At 39.0% G+C, this 27,775-nt stretch overlaps 1 protein-coding gene across 46 annotated transcripts in view; it reads right to left on the minus strand.

The window, feature by feature from the left end:
• ZMYND11 (zinc finger MYND-type containing 11) overlaps positions 1-27,775 on the minus strand; it is a 171,519-nt gene that overhangs the window by 137,683 nt on the left and 6,061 nt on the right. For 13 of the 46 annotated variants that reach the window (XM_043541515.1, XM_037891040.1, XM_037891035.1 and 10 more), the window contains exons 1-2: positions 1,062-1,140; positions 676-780 (exon numbers count right to left, since the gene is read on the minus strand). The exons of 25 other annotated variants lie outside the window; for them this stretch is intronic. The gene's annotated coding sequence lies outside the window, so the exon portion shown is untranslated. Of the gene's footprint in view, positions 1-675; positions 781-1,061; positions 1,141-3,911; positions 4,026-26,052; positions 26,157-27,775 lie in introns of those variants that run through there. 8 more of the 46 variants (XM_043541522.1, XM_043541521.1, XM_043541530.1 and 5 more) reach the window with 5 other exon arrangements.

Consider the following 27,775-nt stretch of genomic DNA (forward strand, 5'->3'; position numbering starts at 1 on the left):
CACTCTTCTTTGGTACTTTAGACCTGCACTTTGCCTAGGGTCTGCAGGAGACCAGAGTCTTTGCCATTCTGTCTGATATTGGTTCTTCTTCCAAAAAGACTGACTGGAAGGACTGAGTCACAAAGAGATTTGACAGTGTTGAGTTCCCTTATTTTTGAGAGAATTTGAGATATCTTTTGCCTTCCCTGAGAAATTCCCTCTGTGACTTGAGGTTTCTTTCTCTTGCCCAAGACAGCAAATCCTCTGAAGAGATGTGTCTTAAACCTGGGGGCTTTGAAGCTGAGGGTAGGCTAATTAGTTCCTTGGAGGGACTAATCTCCAGCCACTGAGATCAGGAGCAATTCTCCACCGAGCTAGTTGCAACAAGTAGTTTAAGAGAGATGAACTCCCTGCATAAAGGGTTTATTTCAACTGAATCAGGGATGTTAATTTATAGTACCTTCCTCAAACATGGCTGAGGATGGTCTTGGGGAACCCTGGCCAGCTTTCAGTTCAATGGAGCAACCCAGCCACTTTATCAAAAAGAGAACTGATCCTCATGTGTATATTCCAATACAGAGAAAAACAGTGTGAGCAAATGTTCACTCTTTGGCTTGTCACTCTTGATGAGCTAGTGGTAAGCCTCAGAAGCCAAAAGCAAAGGAGTAGAGAATGTCATTAAGAAACCCTGCCAACCTGCCAAAATCTGGCGCACACAGCTCAAGGATCCGGTTACCAAATTCAGATTTTGTTGTTGTTTTTTTCTTCTTCTGTAGGTTCAGAGCTCTTAAACAGGAAGGACTGTAAAAAAAAGTTAAGGACATAGATCAGAACAGTGGCTACAGCACTGGATTGTGACCCAGAAGATCTGGATTCTATTCCCTGCTCTGCCACTGACCCACTTGATGACCTCCGACAAGTCACTTCACCTCTCTATGCCTCACTTTCCACAGCTGTAAAACAGAGATAACAATACTGACCTCCTTTGTAAAGCACTTGGAGATCTATAGATAAGAGCTGTTATATTTATTATTATTGGGAGTACTCTATTTACTATTATTAAAGGTTGTAGCTTCACTCACTCTGCTGGTGACTGACAGGTCTGCCTCCTAAACCCAGCACTCACTGCAGAAGTGACTCATTTAGAATCTGTGGACCTTCCTGAACAGAAGAAAAAAGGAAATTGCTCACAGCATAGGAGAAAACAGTGAAACTAATTATATAAAGAAAATGCAGCAAGGGGCAGATTTTCAAATGTTTTAGGTGCCTAAAGATGCAGACATGCACCTCGTGGGATTTTCAAAAGCACCTAAGCCAGGGGTCTCCAAACTACAGCCCGCAGGCTGGATCTGGCCCAGGGCTTCCATTTGTCCAGCCCTCCAACCAACAGGGGAGAAGTGAACAGCTGAGTAGGCATGCCGAGCAGGCAGCGGGAGGGGCCGCCAGCAGCAGCTCACACGGGGCAGCAGCACAGCTGAGCTGTGCAGAGGTGCGAGTGCCTCTGGGAACCAGTGTCCCCCCAAAAGGGGCGCCAACTTAGGGGAGAGTCGTTGCTGCAGCCGAGCAGGTACAGGGAGAAGCAAACAGGCAGGCTGCAGCTGAGTAGGCACCACGAGCAGGCAGGGGGAGGGGCTGCCGGCAGCAGCTCGTGTGGGTGGGGGAGGGAGGTAGCTCAGCTGAGCTGTGTGGAGGGGTGAGTGCCCCCAGGAGCCAGTGTCCCCCCAGAAGGGGCGCCAACTTAGGGGAGAGTTGCTGCTGCAGCCGAGCAGCCACGGATCCCTGCCTTAGAGTAAAAATACAAGCCAGATGCTTAATTACTTCTCCAATAAATGGAGTAAAGAAGATGGAAATTAACAATTTCATAATGGTTAAATTTTAACTACAGCACTAACAGAACCAAACAGTCCCAAACAACAATGGGAACCTGGAGCTTCTCTTACTAAAGTACAGCCAAACTTTCAATCCTTTGTCATTTTCTTCAGCAGAGCAGGCATGCATAGCAGACACAGGGAGAAGGGAGCAGGCACAGGGCAGAGCAGACCCAAAAAAGGGGAGCCAACTTACAGTACCTGCATTGATTAACTTTTATACCTGATTTAGAATTTAATGCAACACTGACACAGTAGAGTAGTGTTGTTGTTTTAACAATTTTGCATATATTTTCTTTCACAGTCGCTTCGGCCTGCGAAGCCCCTTCAGAAATCTAATATGGCCCTCATCTCATAAAGTTTGGAGACCCCTGACCTAAGCAATGTAGGTGCCTAACTCTCATTGACATAAATGGAAGTTAGGTACCTAACTTGTTGAGGCAATTTCTGCATCTTTAGGAGCTTAAATACCTTTGAAAATCTGTTAAACTGAAAAGACAAATAACTTTGTTCTCTAATCTCTTTTAGTTTTAGTAATCTTAGGTTACTTGTAATCATATTAGGTGAAGTATTTTTAGACAGAAATGTGATTTCTAAATTGACAGTGTCTGTTCCAAATTCTAATGAAATCCATTCCTGGTAATTTTTTTTATTAAAAACATTTTACTTAATCAGCATGTCACTATTCTGAACATGTTTTCTATTCAAGCCATTTAAATTTACAGTTCAATGTAAAACATACAAATGTCTCCTGAGATCATGCAGTTCAGATTGATAAATCCAGGATCTAGTAATTAGTCCTGTAGCTAATGAGGCAGCACTCTTGTTTTGCAGTGCTGACAGTTCAGGATCCAAAATCCTGCCAAGATGCATGATGGAAGGTGTTTGGGGGGAGGGGGCAGGAAGGAAGTGGGGGTTATTACAATATTACATAACAGAATGTGTTTTATGGATTTGATTCAGGAACAGCTGAGTAAAATTCTATAGCCTGTGTTATGGAGGATGTCAGACTACATCATGAGCAATGAAAAGGAGACCATCATCTTTCAAAACTTGTGTTTTTCCTAAATTTATCTTTGGGGTTTGCACTGACACCCATCACCACAGAATCTGGACAGTTTGTGGAGTCATGGATTTAAAGGGGAACAATCATCTACTCTGACCTCCTGCATAATACCACAGAATTTCACCCAAGAATTCCTGCAGTGCAGTGAATTATTCTCTACTATGTAAGCCCCATAATTTATGGTTGAGCTAGAGTATATCTTCCAGACATCTAATCTACGTTTGTTCTAGACATCCACTCCTTCAAGTGCTGGAAAATTTACAGCTAATACATTGGTGCAACAACATCCTTAGTGGACTTCATGAAGTCATTGGCTCTTCTGCCATTCCTGGTTTCGGGAAGCTCTGCCTAGGGTAGGTCAGAGGTACCAAACTCATTCAGTCCCAAGGACCAAATTCCATGTTAAATTATGGTCAATGGGTCAGGTTATACGTTAAGACTGTAGACTTCTCTCAATGCACAGTAGTCTCCCACTGATGTCACTGGGAAATTCACAGAGAGATCAACGGAAACCTGGACTTTTATGTTGTAACTAAATTCTTAGGAATTTGTGAATTCAGCATCTTACTGTTGCATTCAGCATCACTCAGAAAAAAAACAGGCTCCCCTTTATGGCTATTTCATCTGCCCTTTGTTTCTGTGCCTTCCCCCATTTTCAGTTCCTTTCCCTCTTCCCAGTCTGTCTCCCCTTTGCATTTCCCTCCCTAAAGCAACTCTCAATTCCAACCTCCTCTTGTGGGCTTCACTCCCATCCTCTTCCCTATTCCAATGGAAAAATTATCAGCACTAAAACAGTTAATATTGACACTGAAATGGCAGCATTGGATTTTGGAACTGACACCCCAATGACATTATTAGTACACAAACGAATTCACACTTAGGGTGACCAGATGTCCCAATTTTATAGGGACAGTCCCGATTTTTGGGTCTTTTTCTTATATAGGCTCCTATTACCCCCCACCGCCTGTCCCGATTTTTCACATTTGCAGTCTGGTTACCCTATTAACACGTCTCAGTCATTGTTTCAGGCTGTCTGTACACTCCAGCATATGTCACTCCAGCAATTACTCTGGGTTCACAGATGAAATTTTTTCTTCACAACTATTAGGGCCAGATACTGCCTTTAACAAAAGAAAAGAAAAAGAAAGGAAGGAAGGAAGCAGATTTTGGGCAACCTAAACATGTCATGGAAGCCACGCAGATACAAGAGCAGGTCAAAACTCGGAACTTCCATTTTAGAGGGAATTTTAACATTTTGAACTATGTTTTTGTTCCAAATCATGAAGGGTGGTTGCTATTTAGTGCTGATTAAAACCTCTTATCTTCTTTTCTAGATTAAAGTGTCAAACTGTTCAACTGCAACACAGTCAGCAGCCACTGATCTAGAAAAGAAGATAAGATGTTTCAATCAACACTAAATAGCAACCACGCTTAATGACTGTTAAACTAAAATACTATAAAAATAAAACAATATAAAAATTAACAATATTTTGAGTATTATATTATGTCATTTTGCAGAACAGGATGTGTCAGTAGCAATGTGCAATAATATCTCATGTTACTTGACTTGACATGATAAGACATTATACACTACTGACATTTCATGAAATAATGAAAAAAATAAGTTATATGAAAACAGAAAATGAAATAATTCTTGAAACAAAAATTTCACTTTGGAAATTTCAGAATTTTCCCTAAACAATTTTTGTTTTTGAAAAATTAACACTATGCTGTAAAAACCTGTTTTTGGCAAAAATTTCAGTGAAATCTATAGAGTTTTGGAGAATTTTTTGGTTTAGTTGAAATGTCATTTTTCAATGGAAAACTGTTTCAACAAAGGTTTCAGAGAAGCAGCCGTGTTAGTCTGTATTTACAGAAAGAAAAGGAGTACTTGTGGCACCTTAGAGACTAACCAATTTATTTGAGCAAAAGCTTTCGTGAGCTACAGCTCACTTCATCGGATGCATTTGCCACAAGTACTCCTCAGCATCCAATGAAGCGAGCTGTAGCTCACGAAAGCTTTTGCTCAAATAAATTGGTTAGTCTCTAAGGTGCCACAAGTACTCCTTTTCTTTCTTGTTTCAACAAACAATTTCCAACCAACTCTAATAAATACATCAAATGGGCCTGGTGCAGCCTGTGAACTGTATGTCTGACATCCATGGAGGAGTATGTTAAGTTTTTCTGGAAAGGTACAGGGACAGTTGTCACAAATGTCATTCTGATTATGGGGAGAAACCTTTATAAAAGAGGAAGGTGGTACAGTATTGTCTAATGGTGGATTAGCCTATATCCCTCTGTAAATTAATTCCACACATTATAAATGATTAAGGCTGTAAGAAATTGTGGGCCGCAATTTTGTTGTGGAAACAACAACTGCAACTTTTTATAGTTGCTGCAAATTTGAGTGGCATTGTGACCTTGTGTGCTAGGTTGCAATGTCACTTATTCACATTTGGCAACCTGTTTCTATTTTGTGTGTATGTATGTTTGTTTTTTTTAATGGTAGTTGAACTGACCACACCAAAACCACAACTTTAACAAAACTATGGTAGCAACTTTTGAACCAAAAAAATCACAATCTTCTTACAGACTTACAAATAATTTATTAGTATTAATTAATGTTGTGAGAGTTAACTCGCAGCTTTAATTGCTCCCAGTTTTTCTAGTTCAGATGTTAGAAATAACCATAATTTCCTCAGTTCAGCCCCCTTCCCTTCTCTCTGCATGTGTCAGGATTTTTTTCCCACACAGTTGCTGCTGTAGGAACACATACAGCAAGTTGTTCCTGCTACTATTTAAACAAGAGTCTCTATAAAACAAACTGAATAGCAGACCATGCAGTCAGTCTTTGCATATAGAAGAGGGGCGTTCTGTGCCAGAAATTGATTGCCATGTGCAGATCTGAGATAACCTAAATCCCATTCACATGCCTACAACACCCATATAATTTGACTTTTTTTCTTGTTGATGCACATGTAAATTCCATATCCAGCTCATGCATAAAGATACCCACTATCATTAAATTATGTGCACTCTGTGCAAAAAGCCAGCATACACATTTCCAAATCTTAGTTTCAAAGAAATAATATTTGTAAGGAAAAGAATCAAATAGTTTTAAATATAATACAGGAATCATTGCACCCACCAATGAAATATAGCCACCATCTGCAATACAACATATCATCTGCTTTACAGTGCACACTACACAACAACTGAGGTCAATAAGTGAAGAATTTTGTGAAGCTTCTTCTACACATTTTCAAAGTACTCGGTAACTATACCACTGCACTTATATCTACATTTCTGCCTTCAGCTCCTCCAGCTCCATATCAGGTTCTCTCCTGACTGCTGCCTCTGTCTCTTTCACCTCTATGCCTTATTTCATTCATGCCTGTTCCTTTTACACTTCGAAAAGGTCCCCATAAATGTTAAGCGCCCTCCTTCTTTTACTTGAAAAGCTCTGAAAACCCACCTGTTCTGAAGCCTATTCAAATATGTGCCACTTTGCATTCTTTCTACTGAATCCATTCAGAGACACAAACTGTAAATTATTTGGGATTGCGATTTTGTTTAGCATGCACTATTATTTTATAAACTGCCATGTACATACACACTGCTGTGTAAATAAATAACAGTAATAATATCCAGTTGAAATTGCAGGGAGAACTTAGGTAGGCAGAATGTAATTATACAAATTGGAACTTGGCTAGGACACCAGGGCTAACATCCCTATTCTTGCAGAAAGTGTCAGGGGATCTTTAAAACAGCTGTGATTAGTCAAAATGCTTTACATAACTAAATAAATATGTACTATAATACAGAGTATAGAAATATCTATCACTGTTTCACTATCTAACATGACTTTGAAGGGTCTCAGCAGCAGCTGCCATTTTAGTGATATATCCCCTCACACTTATGTTGTAGTCTGAAACACAAAAAGTGAGGGCAGCATTTAAATGAAGGTGAAAACGCTATAGTAAAGCTTGACATTCTGTCAGAAAATTGGGGGTTCCTTTAACAATAGTTAAGAGGCATCTGCAGTGATGTTTGGCCGTCCAGATAATTTCATTAATTCAGTGGAATTTGGCAGAAATGCTCAAAACGACAAGGCTGTAATTTCAAACAGTGAAGAGCACTTTTGTTTCCTAAGTGTAGCCACAGAAATGTGAATGTATTTAGCATTCTTTGTTATCTTGTACATAATTTAATGCATTTGTTTGGTAATATTCTGGGCATCACAACCACAAGGGGTTCACATTGGACAACTGACACTTGTTACTCTTCCAAATCTGAAAGTCTCCATTGTTCAAGCCACGCCTCAATCAGTAAAACATACTTTCAGCTGAAAATACATATAAGCTCTCACTCTTGATGTCACTCAATAACTAAAATCTCGCAAGCCTATTTAAAGAAAGATTTTTCCCACTAGGCAAAATGTCCAAATATATCAGTCATACTAAAATTTACTTTTACTACCACCTATTTCTTAATTTCTCTACCCACTTGCTAGTTAGCAGGCATGAACCTCTGTGTTTAGCAATGGTTTTCTTCCTCATCCCTTATCTTCTGGAACTGCAATCCCCAGTTCAAGTCCCTGTTTTCTTGTAGAAGCATGCAAAACTATCCTGACAGATCTTCCTGATATCACATATCACAAATGAAAGTCAAAACAAAACTACATATTGGATTTGCAGTAGATTAAAACAATGAGGCAACAGAGCTGTTGATATAATACTCATTGAATAATATGATGAATTTAGCAAAATATTTCAAATGAGATGGACAAGGCTATGTGACCACAGATATATAAGAAAACTATTGTGTGTGAATGTGACCTAGACAACACTGAATGTAAAGCTGGTTCTAAATACCCAATAAATCTTTCATTAAAAAATATATTTTCACACTTTTTAAAATATAAAAACCAAATAAGGCCATGCAAAGAGATAGTTCAACTGAAAAATCAAATCTCTTTCCCCCAGTCAGATAAAACCAAGGAATTTTTTTAATCTGGGGTCCACATAGGTAGCTAGAATATAATGCTTCCGTGGAAATGAAGAATTCCCTCCTTCTGCTCTCTTTAAAGTGCTTCCACACTGTACCTGAAACAAGTGAAACCCCAATAACCTAAAATGGCATACAGTAACTCCTCGCTTAACGTTGTAGTTATGTTCTTGAAAAATGCGACTTTAAGCAAAACAATGTTAAGCAAATCCAATTTCCCCATAAGAATTAATGTAAATAGGGGGGGTTAGGTTCCAGGGAAATTTTTTTCACCAGACAAAAAACTATATTATATATACCATATATACTAGTTCAGTAGCCTGTCTGTTTATAAGCCGACCCCCAAGATGGATAGGTAAAAATAGTAAAAACTGTATGACCCTTTCATAAGCCAACCCCATATTTCAGGGGTTGGCAAACTTTGGCTCCCAGCCCCTCAGGGTAAGCCGCTGGCGGGTTGGGATGTTTTGTTTACCTGGAGCGTTCACAGGCACAGAGCCCCTCAACTCCCAGTGGCCGCAGTTCGCCATTCCCAGCCAATGGGAGCTGCAGGAAGTGACAAGCTACTTCCCGCAGCTCCCATTGGCTGGGAATGGTGAACCGTGGCCACAGGGAACTGAGGGGCTCCATGCCTGGAGACGCTCCAGGTAAGCAAAACAATAATGTATTAGATATTCAATTCAGTGATTTCTTAGAGTTTAAAATCATCAAATTTTGGAGTAGACCCGTTTATAAGCCGACCCCCACTCTTTGATGCGTCACTTTTTTACCAAAAATATTTGGCTTATGAACGAGTATATACACACAGCATAAGTTTTAAACAAACAATTTAATACTGTACACAGCAATGATGATTGTGAAGCTTGGATGAGGTGGTGAAGTTAGAGGGTGGAAGAGGGTGGGATATTTCCCAGGGAATGCCATACTGCTAAAAGATGAACTAGCATTCGGCTGAGCCCTCAAGGGTTAACACGCTGTTGTTAATGTAGCCTCACACTTTACAAGGCAGTACGAATGGAGGGAGGGGAGACAGCATGGCAGACAGGGACACACACCCTGTGTGTGGGAGAAAGGGAGAGATGCGCAATGCCCCTTTAAGTACACTGACACCACTCTAAATACATTGCCTTTTTAAGTAGATCAGAAAGTTGAGACAGCAGCTGTGGCCAGCAACCTCTCTCCGTCCTGAGCCCTGTCGTGTCCCCACCCTGCTCTATATGGAGAAGGAGTAAGCAGGAGGCAGGAGTAGGGGGGAGGGGAACACCCTGACATTAGCTCCCCTCTTCCCCCCCTCCCCTGCACTGCAAGCAGGAGGCTCCTGGGAGCCGCTCCAAGGCAGAGGGCAGGAGCAGCACATGGAAGTGGCGGGAGGGACAGCAGAACTGCCAGCAATTGGTGGCCTGCTGGGCAACTGCCACACAGGGAACTTAGGGGAGCGGGGACCTGATAGGGAGCGTGGAGCCTGCTGGTCCACCCTGGTTCCAAGCCCCCACCAGCTAGCTGCAATGGGCTGCTCTTTCTGAAAGTGGTGGACAAAGCAGGTGGCTGCCAAACAACATTATAACGGAGCACTGTGCAACTTTAAATGAGCATGTTCCCTAATTGATCAGCAACATAACAACGAAACAACGTTAACCGGGACAACTTTAAGTGAGGATTTACTGTACCTCCTGTTTATAAAGGTTTTTATGCAATCAAGAGAGGAAATAATGCTAGGCCTTTGCAAGATGGCTATTAATCATCATTAAAGGATCTGTGTGTCTTCTTAAGAGAATGCAGTCCCCAAACCTATTGTCCGCGTAGGTAACTGTAGAAAACTAGTTTGGAAAGGATGGAGAGGATTAATCAGGATGGAGGCTGATAACAGAGAGGGGAAAACATCCCTTTAGAAACCTGTGTGATGCCGATAGGCAGATCTGAGTGAACAGAGGGAGGATATTGCTTTCAAGGGATGCAAACATTCACTTTTCCTTTTTCCCCTCCAAGCTACGTTGAAAATGTCTTATCTAGATTAGCTTGTGAGTAGTGTAAATCTGATATATTAAGCCAACAGTTTCTTTTGTTTTGATTCCATTTTCTCTGTTTATAGTAAATCTGGTTTTTTTGTTACAATTACTGTTGTATCAGTAATTTCATGCAGTCTGCCCCAATGAGAAAAGAAGCCTGTAAATTCTAAGGAGACAGGTTGGAAAGGGAAAAAAAAATCTGGAATGTAACCCCAATCATGATTTCTAGCCTGCTAAGTAGATGGCAAGATAGATCACACAGTAGGGCTTTCTAGGGGATTATGGGAAGGCTCTGGAGGACTAGCAGCCATCAGTTGTTGTTACTGCAATCTTAACGGAGATAGAAACAATTGAAACAAACTCATTTGAAGCAAGCTAATTCAAAGTCTCCTTATAGAAGACCAGCTCCCTATAAGATAGCTGCCCTGATTGCAGGCACTAGCAACATACTGAAGAGGTTTTGTGTATAGGGCGTGTGTGTACATTAACGGGAACAACTGATCCAAATCTTAAATTAAATCTCTAGTAAAAGCTATGTCTACACTGCAACCAACCTAGGTGGTTGGTACCTGGATTAGCCTAGTCCTGCTGTGAACAGCCACAATGAAAAGCCTTACCCATGTTACTGTGTCCCCTCTGTTTCTGCCAAGGTGGATAAAAATCAATGATTTTTTAAAAAAAAATAAAAAAAAATTGATTTTTTTAATTTAAATCAGTATTTTTGATAAAACGCTTTTTGAGGAAAAAACCTATCTACAGATAGTTTTAACTCAAACTCAAAGATATCTCATCATGGGAAAGGGATTATAAATTCTAATTCTATTGTATGAGACAATATATTCATGTAATGTTTAAGAAAGTTTTGTAAATGAGTTCCAATAGTTCATGGATTAGGGACCCAATCTTATGGGGTTCCAGGGGCTTCTGTATAGATTATTTAGGTTAATCTTTCTATCTACCCAATCAGACTCAGTGCTCAGTCTGAGCTGACAAGGGGGCGGGCCTTCTCTGACTAGGGGTCCTATAAAGGTAGCCAGCCAGTCAGGCAGTGGCATGGACAGGTGCGGCAGCACAGGAGCCAGCAAACAGAGCTGTAAATAGGGGAGTTTGTATTGTGGTGCTTGTTTGGGGTTTGTTTTTGCTGTGGGTGGTGGTATTGTTTTGGTGTGGTTTGTTTCCCAGATTAACAGGATTTAGGTGGGAAGGCTATGACAGATACAGAGGCAGCAGTAAGAGTGACTCATGTAGTGGAAAGAAAAGGAGTACTTGTGGCACCTTAGAGACTAACCAATTTATTTGAGCATAAGCTTTCGTGAGCTACAGCTCACTTCATTGGATGAATCCGATGAAGTGAGCTGTAGCTCATGAAAGCTTATGCTCAAATAAATTGGTTAGTCTCTAAGGTGCCACAAGTACTCCTTTTCTTTTTGCGGATACAGACTAACACGGCTGGTACTCTGAAACCCATCATGTAGTGGAAGACACAATGAAGATGATTGGATGTGGAAGCTGCGGTATGTACATGATCCTGGAGGGGGTACCTGGTAAGAGTTTTGTCTGCATGAAATGTCGTCTGATAGAGCTGATGGGAGGAAAAGATCTGAGGTTTGGAGATGCAGGTGGAAAGTCTGGTTGAGTTTAGAAAGGGGTTCAAGCAGATTATGGAGCAAAGATATGAGGTATCTGAAGGGAAAAGTTCAGACTTGCAGATGGAAGCAGGACTGAGGAATTCTGAGGGGAGACTGGATGAGGAAAGTGGTCAGTGGAAGCATGTGACTAAAAGAACCAGGCAGAGGAAAAGATGGGCTAGTGAAGAAGAAATAGAGCTCAAGAACAGGTTTGCAGGGTTGGAAAATGAAGAAGGGGCTCAGCAGGTAGTCACTTAAGGTGGAAGGGCAAGGAAGAAGAGAAGAGCCGCTAGTCCTATAGGAAAGGGGGAAGAGTAATGGAGACTATACCAAATATGAGCCCCAAGAGGATACAGGATAGGTTGAAGAAGATTAACAAGGGAGAATAGGAATGGAAAGAACTTGCAGCCAGAGGGAACAGGGGATAGACTGGAGAATAGCACCGTCACCAGGAAAAGGCAGGTCTATGTGATCGGGGACTCTTTACTGAGAAGAATAGACAGGCCTGTAACCAGAGCTGATCCAGAGAATAGAAGGGTATGCTGTCTTCCAGGTGCTAAGATATGGGATGTAGACCTGAGGTTGAAAAGGATCCTAAAGGGAGCAGGAAAGAACCCCTAACTACCCTTCATGTGGGAACAAATGATACTGGTAGATTCTCGCTGGAAAGTATTAAGGGAGACTATGCTAGGCTGGGGAAGACACTTAAGGAAATCAAGGCTCAGGTGATCTTTAGTAGGATTCTGCCTGTTTCTAGAGAAGGGCAACAAAGGTGTGACAAGATTATGACGATCAACAGATGGCTTAGGCAGTGGTGCTATAAGGAGGACTTTGGGATGTATGGCCAGTGGGAGGCATTCAGGGACAGAGGACAGTTCTCTCGGGATGGACTTCATCTGAGTAGGGAAGGAAATAGACTTCTAGGATGGAGACTGGCACAACTGATTAAGAGAGCTTTAAACTAGGAATTTGGGAGAGATGGTTGGGAGATGTCCAGGTAATCTCCACGCCGGATTTTAGCATTGAGAGGGAAGAAAACGAAGTAAGAAAGGATACAGCCGTGAGTAGGAGAATGTATATAAGGAGGAAGGGCAGTGTGGATACCAGTCTAATAGGTTATACTGGCTGTAGAATGACTGTGCCTAATAGGGTACAGAATGTGAGCGAGGCCAAACAGCAAAAATTAAGATGCTCGTACACCAATGCGAGGAGCCTAGGTAACAAAATGGAGGAACTAGAGCTACTGGTGGAGGAAGTGAAACCAGACATTATAGCGATAACAGAAACATGGTGGAATAGTAGTCATGACTGGACTATGGGTATTGAAGGGTATGTGCTGTCTAGGAAAGACAGAAATAAAGGTAAAGGTGGTGGAGTAGCAGTGTATATCAATGATGAGGTAGAATGTAAAGAAATAAGAAGCGATGGAATGGATAAGACAGAGTCCGTCTGGGCAAAAATTACATTGGGGGAAAAAAACTATTAGAGCCTCCCCTGGGATAGTGCTTGGGGTGTGCTATAGACCGCCGGGATCTAATTTGGATATGGATAGAGCCCTTTTTAATGTTTTTAATTAAGTAAATACTAATAGAAACTGCGTAATCATGGGAGACTTTAACTTCCCAGATACAGACTGGAGGACATGTGTTAGTAATAATAATAGGGCTTAGATTTTCCTAGATACGATAGCAGATGGATTCCTTCTTCAAGGAGTTGCTGAACTGACTAGAGGGGATGCCATTTTAGATTTGGTTTTGGTGAGTAGTGAGGACCTCAGACGAAATGGTTGTAGGGGATAATCTTGGCTCAAGTGATCATGAGCTAATTCAATTCAAACTCAACGGAAGGATTAACAAAAATAAATCTGCAACTAGGGTTTTTGATTTCAAAAGGGCTGATTTTCAAAAATTAAGGAAATTAGTTAGGGAAGTGGATTGGACTGAAGAATTTATGGATCTAAAGGTAGAGGAGGCCTGGGATTACTTTAAATCAAAGCTGCAGAAGCTATCGGAAGCCTGCATCCCAAGAAAGGGGAAAAAATTCATAGGCAGGAGTTGTAGACCAAGCTGGATGAGCAAGCATCTCAGAGATGTGATTAAAAAAAAGCAAAAAGCATACAGGGAGTGGAAGATGGGAGGGATCAGCAAGGAACGCTACCTTATTGAGGTCAGAACATGTAGGGATAAAGTGAGACAGGCTAAAGGTCAAGTAGAGTTGGACCTTGCAAAGAGAATTAAAACCAATAGTAAAAGGTTCTATAGCCATATAAAGAAGAAGAAAACAAAGAAAGAAGTGGGACTGCTAAATACTGAGGATGGAGTGGAGGTCAAGGATAATCTAGGCATGGCCCAATATCTAAACAAATACTTTGCCTCAGTCTTTAATAAGACTAAAGAGGATCTTAGGGATAATGGTAGCATGACAAATGGGAATGAGGATATGGAGGTAGATATTACCATATCTGAGGTAGAAGTGAAACTAACAGCTTAATGGGACTAAATCGGAGGCCCCAGATAATCTTCATCCAAGAATAAAGGAATTGGCACATAAAATTGCAAGTCCATTAGCAAGAATTTTTAATGAATCTGTAAACTCAGAGGTTGTACCGTATGATTGGAGAATTGCTAATATAGTTCCTATTTTTAAGAAAGGGAAAAAAAAGTGATCCGGGTAACTCCAGGCCTATTAGTTTGACATCTGTAGTATGCAAGGTCTTGGAAAAAATTTTGAAGGAGAAGGTAGTTAAGGACATTGAAGTCAATGGTAAATGGGACAAAATACAACATGGTTTTACAAAAGGTAGATCGTGCCAAACCAACCTGATCTCCTTCTTTGAGAAAGGAACAGATTTTTTAGACAAAGGAAACGCAGTGGATCTAGATTTCAGTAAGGCGTTTGATACCATGCCACATGGGGAATTATTAGTTAAATTGGAAAAGATGGGGATCAATAGGAAAATTGAAAGGTGGATAAGGAATTGGTTAACAGGGAGACTACAGCGGGTCCTACTGAAAGGTGAACTGTCAGGATGGAGGGAGGTTACCAGTGGAGTTCCTCAGGGATCAGTTTTGGGACCAATCTTGTTTAATCTTTTTATTACTGACCTTGGCACAAAAAGTGGGAGTGTGCTAATAAAGTTTGCAGATGATACAAAGCTGGGAGGTATTGCCAATTTAGAGAAGGACCAGGATATCATACAGGAGAATCTGGATGACCTTGTAAACTGGAGTAATAGTAATAGGATGAAATTTAATAGTGAGAAGTGTAAGGTTATGCATTTAGGGATTAATAACAAGAATTTTAGTTATAAGCTGGGAACGCATCAATTAGAAGTAACGGAGGAGGAGAAGGACCTTGGAGTATTGGTTGATCATAGGATGACTATGAACCACCAATGTGATATAGCTGTGAAAAAAGCGAATGCAGTCTTGGGATGCATCAGGCAAGGTATTTCCAGTAGACATAAGGAGTTTTTAGTACCGTTATACAAGGCACTGGTGAGACCTCACCTGGAATACTGTGTACAGTTCTGGTCTCCCATGTTTAAGAAGGATGAATTCAAACTGGAACAGGTACAAAGAAGGGCTACTAGGATGATCCGAGGAATGGAAAACTTGTCTTATGAAAGGAGACTCAAGGAGCTTGGCTTGTTTAGCCTAACTAAAAGAAGGTTGAGGGGAGATATGATTGTTCTCTATAAATATATCAGAGGGATAAATACCGGAGCGGGAGAGGAATTATTTAAGCTCAGTACCAATGTGGACACAAGAACAAATGGATATAAACTGGTCATTGGGAAGTTTAGACTTGAAATTAGAAGAAGGTTTCTAACCATCAGAGGGGTAAACTTTTGGAATAGCCTTCCAAGGGAAGCATTGGGGGCAAAAGATCTATCTGGCTTTAAGATTAAACTCGATAAGTTTATGGAGGAGATGGTATGATGGGATAACATGATTTTGGTAATTAATTGATCTTTAAATATTCATGGTAAATAGGCCCAATGGCCTGTGATGGGATGTTAGATGGGGTGGGATCTGAGTTACTACAGAAAATTCTTTCCTGGGTATCTGGCTGGTGAATCTTGCCCATATGATCAGGGTTTAGGTGATGGCCATATTTGGGGTTGGGAAGGAATTTTCCTCCAGGGCAGATTGGAAGAGGCCCTGGAGGTTTTTCGCCTTCCTCTGTAGCATGGGGCATGGGTCACTTGCTGGAGGATTCTCTGCTCCTTGAAGTCTTTAAACCACGATTTGAGGACTTCAATAGCTCAGACATAGGTGAGAGATTTTTCGCAGGAGTGGGTGGGTGAGATTCTGTGGCCTGCGTTGTGCAGGAGGTCGGACTAGATGATCATAATGGTCCCTTCTGACCTTAGTATCTATGAATCTATAACCATCAGACATACTTAGTTTTGCAGTTCTCAAAGTGTGGATTTGTGTCTCCAGAGATAACATGCTTGTTAACAGCAAAAATGTTTTTAAATAAATAAATAATATATAGAGGTGAGAAATAACAGACTTCAACCCTCTACAAATTTGTGTACAGAGTCAGTCTCTTATCTCTCTAAAAGTGCAAAGTTTCAAAAAGTTCAATGAATAGAAGATTTTTGGGGGGTGGAATAGATCTGGACAAGGAGAAGAAGTCTGGAGATAAATGTGAGAAGAAAGGGACAGGCAGCAGAAACAGAAGTGAAAGTGTTTGAGCAGCATATTCCAGAAGTCTTGAGGTCTTTCTGAGTGTAGCCTTCATTGATTTGAGATCTACCATACCATTCTCTCACTAGAAGGGAAAACCTATAATGGCAGCAGGCTGTAAAAGAGACCCAGTTTGGGAATAAGAACCATTCAAGAAATGTATGTTTGCTGATGATGCTTTAAAAAGTCACACCAGTGAACTAGTGGAAGTCACTTAAGCACTTGGATTCAGAGTCTGTTGAAGTGATAATCTCACTTTTAACAGCAGTAGTTTCTTCTGCGGGTGTAGAAAGAATATTTTCTTCCTTTGGACTAATTCATTCTAAATTGTGAAATCATTTGGGACCTGAAAAAACAGGAAAGCTTGGGTTTCTTTTCCAGATTATGAACAAACAGGAAAGTGAAGGTGAAGACGACCGAGTTAGCTGGAGAAGCCAATATTTTAAGTTTCTCATGTTGACCTGGCTGACATTCGATTTAATTTTTTTTAATGTTTCATTTAACTATTTTAGTTAAAAACAAACCTGATTTTAAAAAATTTAAATGTTTAACTAAATTCAAAAATTCATATGCTTGTTTTGTTAAAATATTATGTTTGCTGTTGATGGAAAAAACCCAGAATACATAATGTTGTTTTAGTTAAAAAAAAACAATTTAAATGTCTGCGTATAGTGTGTACCTTCTAAAAATGAAACCTACATCTATTTCTGAGTTGTGAAGAATATGTATTAAGGTTATAACAAACAAGAATGCACTTTTATGTAGAAATCCATGATTAAATCGAGTCTTCCTGACTAGTGATTTAAATGAAATCCACCCTGGTTTCTGCACTTGCCCATATTTGTCTGGTTCTTTGTGCTGAGACACTCGAGGATTCTTTCCCAGTCAATTGTGGGAGAACTTATCTGTTCTTTAGGGGGAATTATGGGAAACGAACAGGAGGACTATCAGCACTTGAGCAATTTAGCTCACGTGCTCACAACAAAGTGGATGGGTTCAAGCCCAAGTTAAAGTGGAGCCTGGGTTCTAACCCCATTCCCTACAGCCAGGTAAGCTACCTTAGAACATTTCCAATCCTGGGTCAGAAGTTTTTCTATGTGGACAGGAAGATTAATACTAAAACTAAGTTAAGTGCCCAGGTTAACTGTACACTGCAGCTATACCAAAAGACAAGACCTTAGTTTCAGTCAAGGGATGGGCACAAAGGTGTGCTATCCTAGTGAGCTGTGTTTCTAATAGGCTGCATCAGGCCAACACAAGAAGAGAAACCAAAGGATTTAGCTGGAGACAAGTTCTGGTGACAGTGTTGATCACACCTCACAAGAGTCCTCCGTTAAATTTTATCATCTCCAGAGTCTTAGCGGTCATTTAAGAGAAGCAACCCCCCCTGAAGTATCTACCTTTTGGGTTGTAAAGACTGTCTTCATATTATAAACTGCGGTCTTGTTTCATCTGCAGCAAAGCAGTCTGAAATGGTATTCCTAAGAATAGTGTGAAATTTCCTTTCAACTCCATTGGGAGTTAACTTAGAAGTGCAATTTTGACCCTTAAAGATCAACAGTTAACTCTGTCACTGCTGAACAATTTATCAGATGTTACTTAGACAATACACTTGTCCCCATGCAACTGTATATACCAGGAAGGACTTCCTTTCATTGGGACTAGCTCATTTCTGAGTATTGGACAAACCTGGCCAAAAGAGTAAGTACTTCTTTATTTCTCTCCTTTTTTTTTTGGCTAGATCTCTCTCTGCCACAGTTCTGCTCATTACCACATCACTCCTTCCCCTTTTGATTTCTGTACCATTGTGCATGTGCTACCAACAGTGTGGGAGCTGTATTAACTTGATGCTGCTGAAAAACTAGCATAAACAATGTGGCTTTTTTTTCTTTTTTTTCTTTTTTTTTTTGCAGCAACAGCAGCATTTTAAGGATACATTATTCTTGACACAGAATGGTGGCTTGTTAAAATCATTTAGGCTCGTGATTCTAAAAACTTGCCTCCATTTTTGTACTTACAAACATCACAATATTGTGGGTGAAATTAATACCAATGGATGTCTAATTACATGATTTAGTCGTGCTAACCTGCATATGTAAAAGCAGAAGACCTGCCAAAGTAAGGTTTAAAAATTAGGGCTGTCAAGAGATTAAAAAAATTAATCATGATTAATCATGCAATTAATTGCACTGTTAAACAACAATAGAATACCATTTGTTTAAATATTTTTGGATGTTTTCTACATTTTCAAATATATTGATTTCAATTACAACACAGAATATAAAGTGTACAGTGCTCACTTTGTATTTATTTTTGATTACAAACATTTGCACTGTAAAAAACGAGAGGTTATTTTTCAGTTCACCTAATACAAGTACTGTAGTGCAATCTCTTTACCATGAATGTTGAACGTACAAATGTAGAATTATGTACAAAAATAACCTGTATTCAAAAATAAAACAATGTAAAACTTTAGAGTCTACAAGTCCAATCAGACCTACTTCTTGTTCAGCCAGTTGCTCAGACAAACAAGTTTGTTTACATTTGCAGAAGATAATGTTGCCTGCTTCTTGTTTACAATGTCACCTGAAAGCGAGAACAGGCGTTCACATGGCACTGTTGTAGCTGGCGTTACAAGATCTTTACATGCCAGATGTGCTCAAGATTCATATGTCCCTTGATGCGTCAACCACCATTCCAGAGGACATGCGTCCATGCTGACGACGGGTTCTGCTCGATAACAATCCAAAGCAGTGCGGACCGATGCATATTCATTTTCATCATCTGAGTCAAGTCTGCCATTAGCAGAAGGTTGATTTTTCTTTTTTGGTGGTTTGGGTTCTGTAGCTTCTGTATCAGTGTTGCTCTTTTAAGACTTCTGAAAGCATGCTCCACACCTCATCCCTCTCAGATTTTGGAAGGCACTTCAGGTTCTTAAATCTTGAGCCAAGTGCTGTAGCTATCTTTAGAAATTCACATTGGTATCTTCTTTGCATTTTATCAAATTTGCAGTGAAAGTGTTCTTATAAAACAAACGAGTGCTGGGTCACCATCCGAGACTGCTATGAAATATATGGCAGAATGTGGGTAAAACAGAGCAGGAGACATACAACTCTCCCCCAAGGAGTTCAGTCACAAATTTAATTAACGTTTTGTTTAACAAACGTCATCAGCATGGAAGCATGTCCTCTGGAACGATGGCCGAAGCATGAAGAGTCATATGAATCTTTAGCGATCTGGCACGTAAAGATCTTGCGACACCAGCTACAACAGTGGCATGTGAATGCTTGTTCTCACTTTCAGGTGACATTGTAATTAAGAAGTGGGCAGCATGATCTCCCATAAATGTAAAAAACTTGTTTCTCTTCGCGATTGTCTGAACAAGAATTAGGACTGAGTGGACTTGTAGGCTCTAAAGTTTTACATTGTTTTGTTTTTGAGTGCAGTTATGTAACAAATGCTACGTTTGTAAGTTGCACTTCCATGATCAAGAGATTGCACTACAGTACTTGTATGAGGTGAATTGAAAAATACTTTTTTCTGTTTATCAATTTTACAGTGCAAATATTTGTAATAAAAAATAATATAAAGTGAACACTGTACACTTTGTATTCTATGTTATAATAGAAATCAATATATTTGAAAATGTAGAAAACATCAAAATATTTAAGAAATTTCAATTTGTATTCTATTAACAGTGTTATGAATCGCAATTAATTTTTTTAATCGCTTTTAACTTTTTTGAGTTAATCGCGTGAGTTAACTGCAATTAATCGACAGCCCTATTAAAAATCAAGCTATTTGTTTCCTATAGCCTGTTTTTGTTTCCTATTTGCGTTCTTCTTCTCTACATTTTTGTACAACAGAAAGCAGTGAAATGTAAAATATTATGACTAGTTTTATATTGTACTTAGCTTTGTATTTTTTTCACTGTAATTGATATAATTTTGTTTTCTTTACATAATCAAGAGTTAATACTTATAAAAACAGACATTTAGAAGCTAGTAAGCCAGATTTTATAACTAAACTACCCAACAATGTCCTATAAGTGGCTTACCTAGCTGCAGTAACTTTAAACAACCTAATTGCTTGATCATTACAACTTGAATTAAAATGGCTGAAAGCTTCTCCAAACCTAAGATTTTATAAAACCTAGTATATTAAAAGAAATAGTTTTTATAATTTATTTTATATTTCACTGAAAAGAGATTTATTTGATTTAAACATTCCCCTTACAACTGTTTGCAACACAATACTACAGCATTTTTCTAGGGACTAACGAGTTAATTTTCATTGTCCAAACACAGGACTAGATTCTGCACCCTCACGCACTGAATAATCACAATGAAGAAAACAACATAGTGAAGTGCTGCTCAATGTGAGTAAGGGTGGTAGATATTGGTCCCTAGTGAACTTCATAAAGCAGAAGAGATTAACATTCAGTTTTAAGCTCATGTGTGAACATTAACACTGATGAATACTATTTAAAATATATGGTCTTTTAACTCCTTTACCTTCATATAATCATTCTCTCTCTCTCCCTCTCCCTCTCCCCCCCCCTCGCCCCCCTCTTCAAAACACCTCTGCCGGTACCCATGACATACTCCATTTTACACACTCCTGGATGTTCTAGTCCAAGTTGTTGCTACATTGAAGCCAAGAGAGCTGCACCAATTTACATCAGGAGAGAATCTGGCCCTCCTTCTCTTTCTTACGCACTCTTCTTTGACACATGCACCTGTACTGTCTTACACAGGTATACTTCACACCAGACTTTTCCATTCTTCCTGTCATACATACTTCCGAACTTTTATTCACATACACCAGCCAACCACCATTAACTCACTACTCAAATCCTCCCAACTCAGTCACACACTGAATGAAAGCCAGGTGTCTTCTGTTCTTCCTGGGCCTGGGAAGAGGACTGTGGAACTGGGCTGGAAGATACTGTGCCTGCAATAGGAGGCTGTAAGGCAGGGGAGCTGGGGTGTTCTGGAATAGTATTCAGGGATGAGAAGGGAAGAAGCTTAGCCTAAAAAGGGATTAAATGTTAAAAAAAAACACAAACTTTGGAAAGGAGAGGAATCCTCCTGCTTCAGGGCAGAAGCCAACTATTAGGAATTAGAATGAAATTTTCCCTGGAGGGAAAATTTTATTCCATACCTGCCGACTGCAAAGTTTTGTTTTTTTGTAGGGATTTTTTCTGGCATCTTCCACTGAGTTTCCTGCTATTGGCCACTATCTGAGAGGATACAGGACTACCTGGCATGCCGGTCTGATTCAATATGGCAATTCCTATGTTCTTACAAAAGAGGATTCAGGAAGAATCACTAGAGTTTACTCCTCCCCCTGGGCTCAGGAGCCACGGCATTTACTCCTGCTGCTGTTGAACTGGACAGGGTAAATACAATTCCTTTTATAGGCTCCATAGGGTAATAGCAACAACAGCTCTCCCACCACCTGCTAACTGCAGGTGATTACACTTGGTTTACATTTTTAAAGGTTTTCTTTACAACTATAAAGGCTAGAAGCCTTTTTTTTAAAAAAAAAAAAAAAAAAAAGCAGCTTAGGCCTGGCTTACACCTAAAACTTAAGCTGACCTACCTATATTGCTCAGAGCTGTGAAAATTTTAATACCCTGTGCAACGTCACTAAGTAGAACTCACCCCCAGCCCTAGATGCACTTAGGTCAGCACAAGAATTCTTCTGTCAACCTAGCTGCTACCTCTAAAGAGTGATGGATTTACTACAGCAACGGAAAAAACTTTTCCATCACTGTAGTGTCTACATCAGTGGTTCTCAACTTGTGGCCCACGGACCACTTGCAGCCCAACCAGCACACAGCTGCGGCCCATGTGACATCCTCAGGAAGTATATATATTGTGTGCATACAGGCCACATAACACATAGAGAGACCTGCATATGCAGCCCACAATGGTAGTAAATAGGTTGAGAACCACTGATGTACACTATAGCACGTCCTTTAGAGTCTGCAGAAGTCGATGCCACTAGGCCCCAGAGAGCAGGCAAATAGGGGTTTTGCAAGACTGCTCTATTATAAACAATGTTGTTGTAGCCGTGTTGGTCCCATGCTATTAGAGAGACGGGGTGGGTGAAGTAATATCTTCTATTTGTCCAACAAAAGATATTAGCTCACCCATCTTACCTCTTTATTATAAACAACTCAGATAAAGAAAACTAATATAAGGTGGAAGAACTACTGATTTCAGCATATGTGGAGTTCATTTCCTGCTAATTCATCCTGCTTCCCCAAGTGGGAAGGTGTGAACAGCAATACTAGATCTTATGCCTGGACTCAGGTAGGAGCTAAGAGCTTGACCCCAAACAGGAAACTTTATAAAGAAGCCCCGTAGTAGTCAGAGAAGTGGAAAGGGGGCTGACAGGAATGTGAACTGTGGAGAAAGGTAAAGTCTCTTCCTAAAAGTGTTTTCTTTGAACGCATGAACTTTGGGGCATTCTAAGAATAAAAAGATGTGAGAGCTCTACAGCTGGAAGATGCAGTTATTGGACTGTTGGTGGTGGAGCCTACCACCCAGCAGGAACAAACTGATCCATTCCCAGGTGTGTAATAGCATAGAACATAATGGCTGGAAGTGATTTGAACCATTACCTTTCCTTCAAATGAACTGTCCATGAAAATTCAGCGATCTTCCCCCACCTCACTTTTTTTCATTGTATTTAAGTAAATGTAAAAAACACAAGGGTTTTATACTTGCACCAGTTTTCAAGAAACCTGTCACGCCGATCAATGAGACAGACTATGTGAAGTCTTTTCAGGGCAAAGGTACCTCTCTTCTTCCCCCTGTCCCTTCTCCCCCCATCTTGTTTTGTTTGGGTGAGAAGAGAAGTTTTTAGAAAGCTTTTGTGGGTGAAATAAATACTTTATATTTCTCTTATTCAGAAATGTTGGTATTCAAGGATTGATTTTTCACTGAGCCATGTTACCTTCAGATGTCTGCTGACACAGACAATAATTCATGATGAAACATCTAGCTTCCCAAAAGCTGCTTCAGGCATTTAGCTCCTAGGAGTGACCTAAAGCCTAGACAGCATTCAGATCAATTTAAAGGGACAATACTAACCTTGGGTTTATGGCACTCACTAACCAAGAAATAAAGAGCAGATATAGTGAGATTTCAAGGGATTGCGAGTGAGGTAAAGTGCACTTTGTCTCAGAATAAAATCACAAGGTGGAAGGAAAGGCGTTTTTTCTGAACTCTTTATGGAGACTAAGGCCCAATTCTGCACTGAGATCCACACATAAGTGGTAGGTGAGCTACTTGTAGCCCATATTCAGCATGTATTTTGTAGGGTGGTTGGATGCAAGTGTCTATCAATTTTGAAGTAGTGGGGATAAAGGGTCAGAATTCAGATTATTGTTGGAATGCATAATATCTTATACCCGTACTGGATGTTATTCATACAGTATGAACTGTGAAGATATTTGAGTATTAGTTCTACTTTGCCTTAGCTGTTCATTTTCCATTTTTTAAATTCTTAAAAGTTTATCAGTAACATTTCTTGCAATATATATGTTTCAAATTTATTTTTAGCTAATAGCCTTAAAAGGTAATAATCTTTGATCTGTCAATAGAGGCAGCCATCATAATAAAAGGCATATCAGTAAACCAGGGACTTCGAAATCAACAGGCCCACTCATAGTAAGTTGCTACTCAAAATGCATAAGGCTTTTAGAAGCTTGCCCATAGTTAAGAAACACTTAAGGCTGAAAGTGTGTATACAGAATCTACCTAAAACCACGAAAGTACTATGATTTCCATTTTGCTACCTGAAAAAAAGTGTTAAAAGCATAACTGCCTAGAAATTCCCTCTTGTGATCTGAAATTATATATTAGAGGTATATAAAAGAAATAGTATACTATTTAATTAATACTAAAGATTTCAACAGTACTTTAGTCCCAGGATACATTATGATAAGTCAGGTTTTGGCTGGTGTGACATGTTGTTCAAACTGTAAGATACTTTTATGAATAAAAAGCAAAGCACTATCTTTGTGATTACAGAATCTGTTGACTATATGGTATTTTACATTTATTGACCAGATTGTGCCTGGTGCAAATGAGGCTGGGAACAGAGTAAGAAATTCCCCACCTGAACTACTGTTAGAGCTCCCTAGATTTTGGGTCCGAGTGCTGGTGGAAGAGCAGGTGCCTAGTACTATCCTTCTTTTCCCCTCAGAACAGGTGGGTAGAGAGGGCTGGAGCCTTGTTTCCGCCTCCATTACTTTCCAGCCAATGAAACTGAGATTGCAAATGGGGTTGAGTTTGCTACCTCTGGTCAATTGCCATGAACAAAGGCAGAGCAAGTGATGAACTATCAGTCGCATTTCCTCCCTAAAGCAACTGTAGTTTCCCAACATTATTTACTAACACTTGTACTGCTTATTTTTTTTAAAAAAAGAAAAAAGTAATGGAAAATTGTATGTTAGTTATAACACACTGGATATAGAATTCCTTGAAAAGGATATAGGATTTTATATTCACAGTAATATGGTCTCAACTTTACATGAATTTATGCAAATTATAAGGAGACAAAGGTGTGGTTAGGGATTGGAATGTGTAACTTTCATGGCATGACAGTAAGTGAAATAGGAATAGAAGGCATGAATGAAATGGCAGCATTTCAGTGTTTTGGTTTTTGGAGGAAGACCGTCTATAGAAATTTTAAAAATTCCAACTGTTAAGGTTGAAAATGTATATCAATGGAGGTTGCTTAACTAATTCCCAATTAAGTTTTTCTCTACTAATTTTCTATATTTACAAATAATGTAACCATGTATGTTTAATGTGTACAGGTTATAAAACATTTAGAAAGACAGATACTAATAAAGAAATATAAAGTAAGGAGCCAGAGAAAACATACAATTGATTGAAAATGTAAAAATATAGGCAGACCCTGCAGAAACTTATGTACATGATACACTTTAATCATGTAAGTAGTTCCCTTGGATTCAATTGGACTCTCACAAGCTTAAAGCTAAGCATGTTCTTAAGTTGCTTCAGGATCATGGCAACAATTTGTACGACTAAAGGCAGACTTCCAGGAAACACATACATTTTATTGGAAAATAGTTTAAAATGAAGATAATGTCATTCTTCATAAAAGTAAAAAAAAAAAAAATACACAGAAAAAAATGACAAACTACGGTCATTTTCTTATAGTACTTTAGTTATGTATAAAGCGCTAAAAATATTACTTTAGTTATAAAAATACAGATTTTTGTATTGAGTATGGCCCCAATCCTGCAAAAATTTATACATGTTTAACTTTGTGTGACTAGGCTCACTGATTACATGTATAAGTGTCTGAAGCATCAGGGACTCTGTAATTATACTTGTACCATCCATTAGTTGTTTTCAGATATAAAAACTATTATAATACAGTGCCCTGTGATTCTATTTTATGGTACACAGTTCCTTTGGTTGTGAATATGTCCTCTTTGTTGTGAATGCAAACTCTCTGTGATTTGCAGTTAGTTATTGGGACATGAATCTTTTGTATTGATTACTGAAAAGACCATTAAACAAAAACACATTAGATTAAATCCTGGCCCTACCGAAGTCAAAGGAAGTTTTGGCACTGACTGTAATAAAACTAGAATGTCCACAGTAAAAAAAAGAAAGAGGGCTCAATTCTGAAAGGTACTGAGCTACTATTGGAGATGAGTACTTCAATATATTGCCGGATTGATCCCATAATGTGAATCATAGGAGAATTACAGTTATCACAAATATCATTTAAGAGCAGAACTTAAAAACTAACCAGAGTTAAAATGTTCTTCTGTAGTATTAATAAGTGTGAACATCTGCTGTTCCCTAAAATCTCTCACATTGTGGAGTCAAACTCACCCTCTTCCTGTGGTTTTCCTTTATTAACAAAGAAAGGAACAATAAGATAACAGAATTCAACTTAAGCTTCTGTGCAGACTTGGCTACTCCTTGGATTTCTGATAACACACCTTCTATAACAGTACACAAATAACTACAATGTAATAACATGTATGTTTAAATGTGTGCAAAAATAAACATTCTGCTACAAAATAAGCATGAGGATTGTTGACAGAAAATTAGAAGGATTAGACAACTAGCCAGGAAATAATAAAACTTTCTTCAAAACTGAGTTAAAGATATTTTTCAGTTTTTTCTTTACTTCTCTTTCAGCTTACTATTATGGCATATTACTTTGTTAATTTTAAGCTTTTAGTCAGTCTCTCAACTCAATTTTGTTTCACTTTTTTACTGGATCTTATCGTTGGAGTAGCAATACTCATTGCTGGAAGATAAGAGTTATTTTGCTAAGATTTGTGAACAAAGTACAGCCTCCCATTAATTGTTCCACCTTGCTCCCATTAACTTCTCTTAAAAAGAAGAGATAATGTGTCACACTGTAAGTTCAGGAGATCAAAGTACAAAATCTAATTTCCAGCATGCCACTTTTGAATACTACACCTACCAGTAGACTCTAGAATTTGTAAATAAAAATGTACTATGGTAAATTTAGCTAATTTTAAGGTAAAAAAAAAAAACTATATACTTTAGTATGAAAGACTTACACAAACAGGGAATCATAGACAAACAGGGAAGAGAAAAAAATTAAAATAGGAAAATGTTATATAAAATTGGCAGATGGGCTAAAAGGCAGATATAATATCTAAAAAAAAAATTGTTTTTTGGAAACTGACTAGATTTCAAGTTGACAGTATCCCATTAAGGGGAAAAAAAAAAACAACCTAAGACTGATTCCAATTCTCTGCCTCTGAAAAAGTTCTCCTATAGATATGTATGATATTAATTTTGTACTATACTTGGCTTTTGCCTAAATGTCAAGGAAATGGATTTTACCACTTTAGATTTTTATAGCAAAATTGTAAGAAATTTTCATCACATTACTACTGATTGAAAAGCAGTGTTATTACACCCACCGGTACCTAACTCTCCTATTTTCTGTGAACATGCAGAAAGTCTTTTTAAATTATTCGTCTGGTTCTGTGCAACAAGTTCAGAGTATATTCAAAAGAAAAATTTTAAAATATTCTGTTGCTTGTATAAAACAATTACTTCTTTGTATTTTGGAATCATTTGTATTATTCTCCTGCAATTGCATTCAAGAGTTTGGGTTTCTTTTAAAATTCCAGTATACTACTGTAAATGAAGATACAGGTATCTACAAAAAAGATACAAGAACTGCAATTCTGAAAAATGGTAAAGGAAGGAGAAACTGAAAAAAATAATTAACTTGTCTCCTTTGCTAGATCTTGCAATCATTCTGTATACAAACTCTCAGCAACTTCCACTGGGATTTACCTGCATAGAATAACTGCAGGATTGTACTCTAAAGGGATGTTACCAAGGCTGCTAGGCCTAAAATTAGACCTTTGATTTGGGTTCATGGGTGTGTCACAGCATCTCTCCACTATTCCTGCTGTGGTCTTGTGAGCAGCCTAAAGAATACTGCTCTCAAAGGAGAAAAACAAAAATCAGATGTT

The sequence above is a fragment of the Chelonia mydas genome, chromosome 2 (genome assembly GCF_015237465.2).
Source record: "Chelonia mydas isolate rCheMyd1 chromosome 2, rCheMyd1.pri.v2, whole genome shotgun sequence".
Classification (NCBI taxonomy): domain Eukaryota; kingdom Metazoa; phylum Chordata; order Testudines; family Cheloniidae; genus Chelonia; species Chelonia mydas.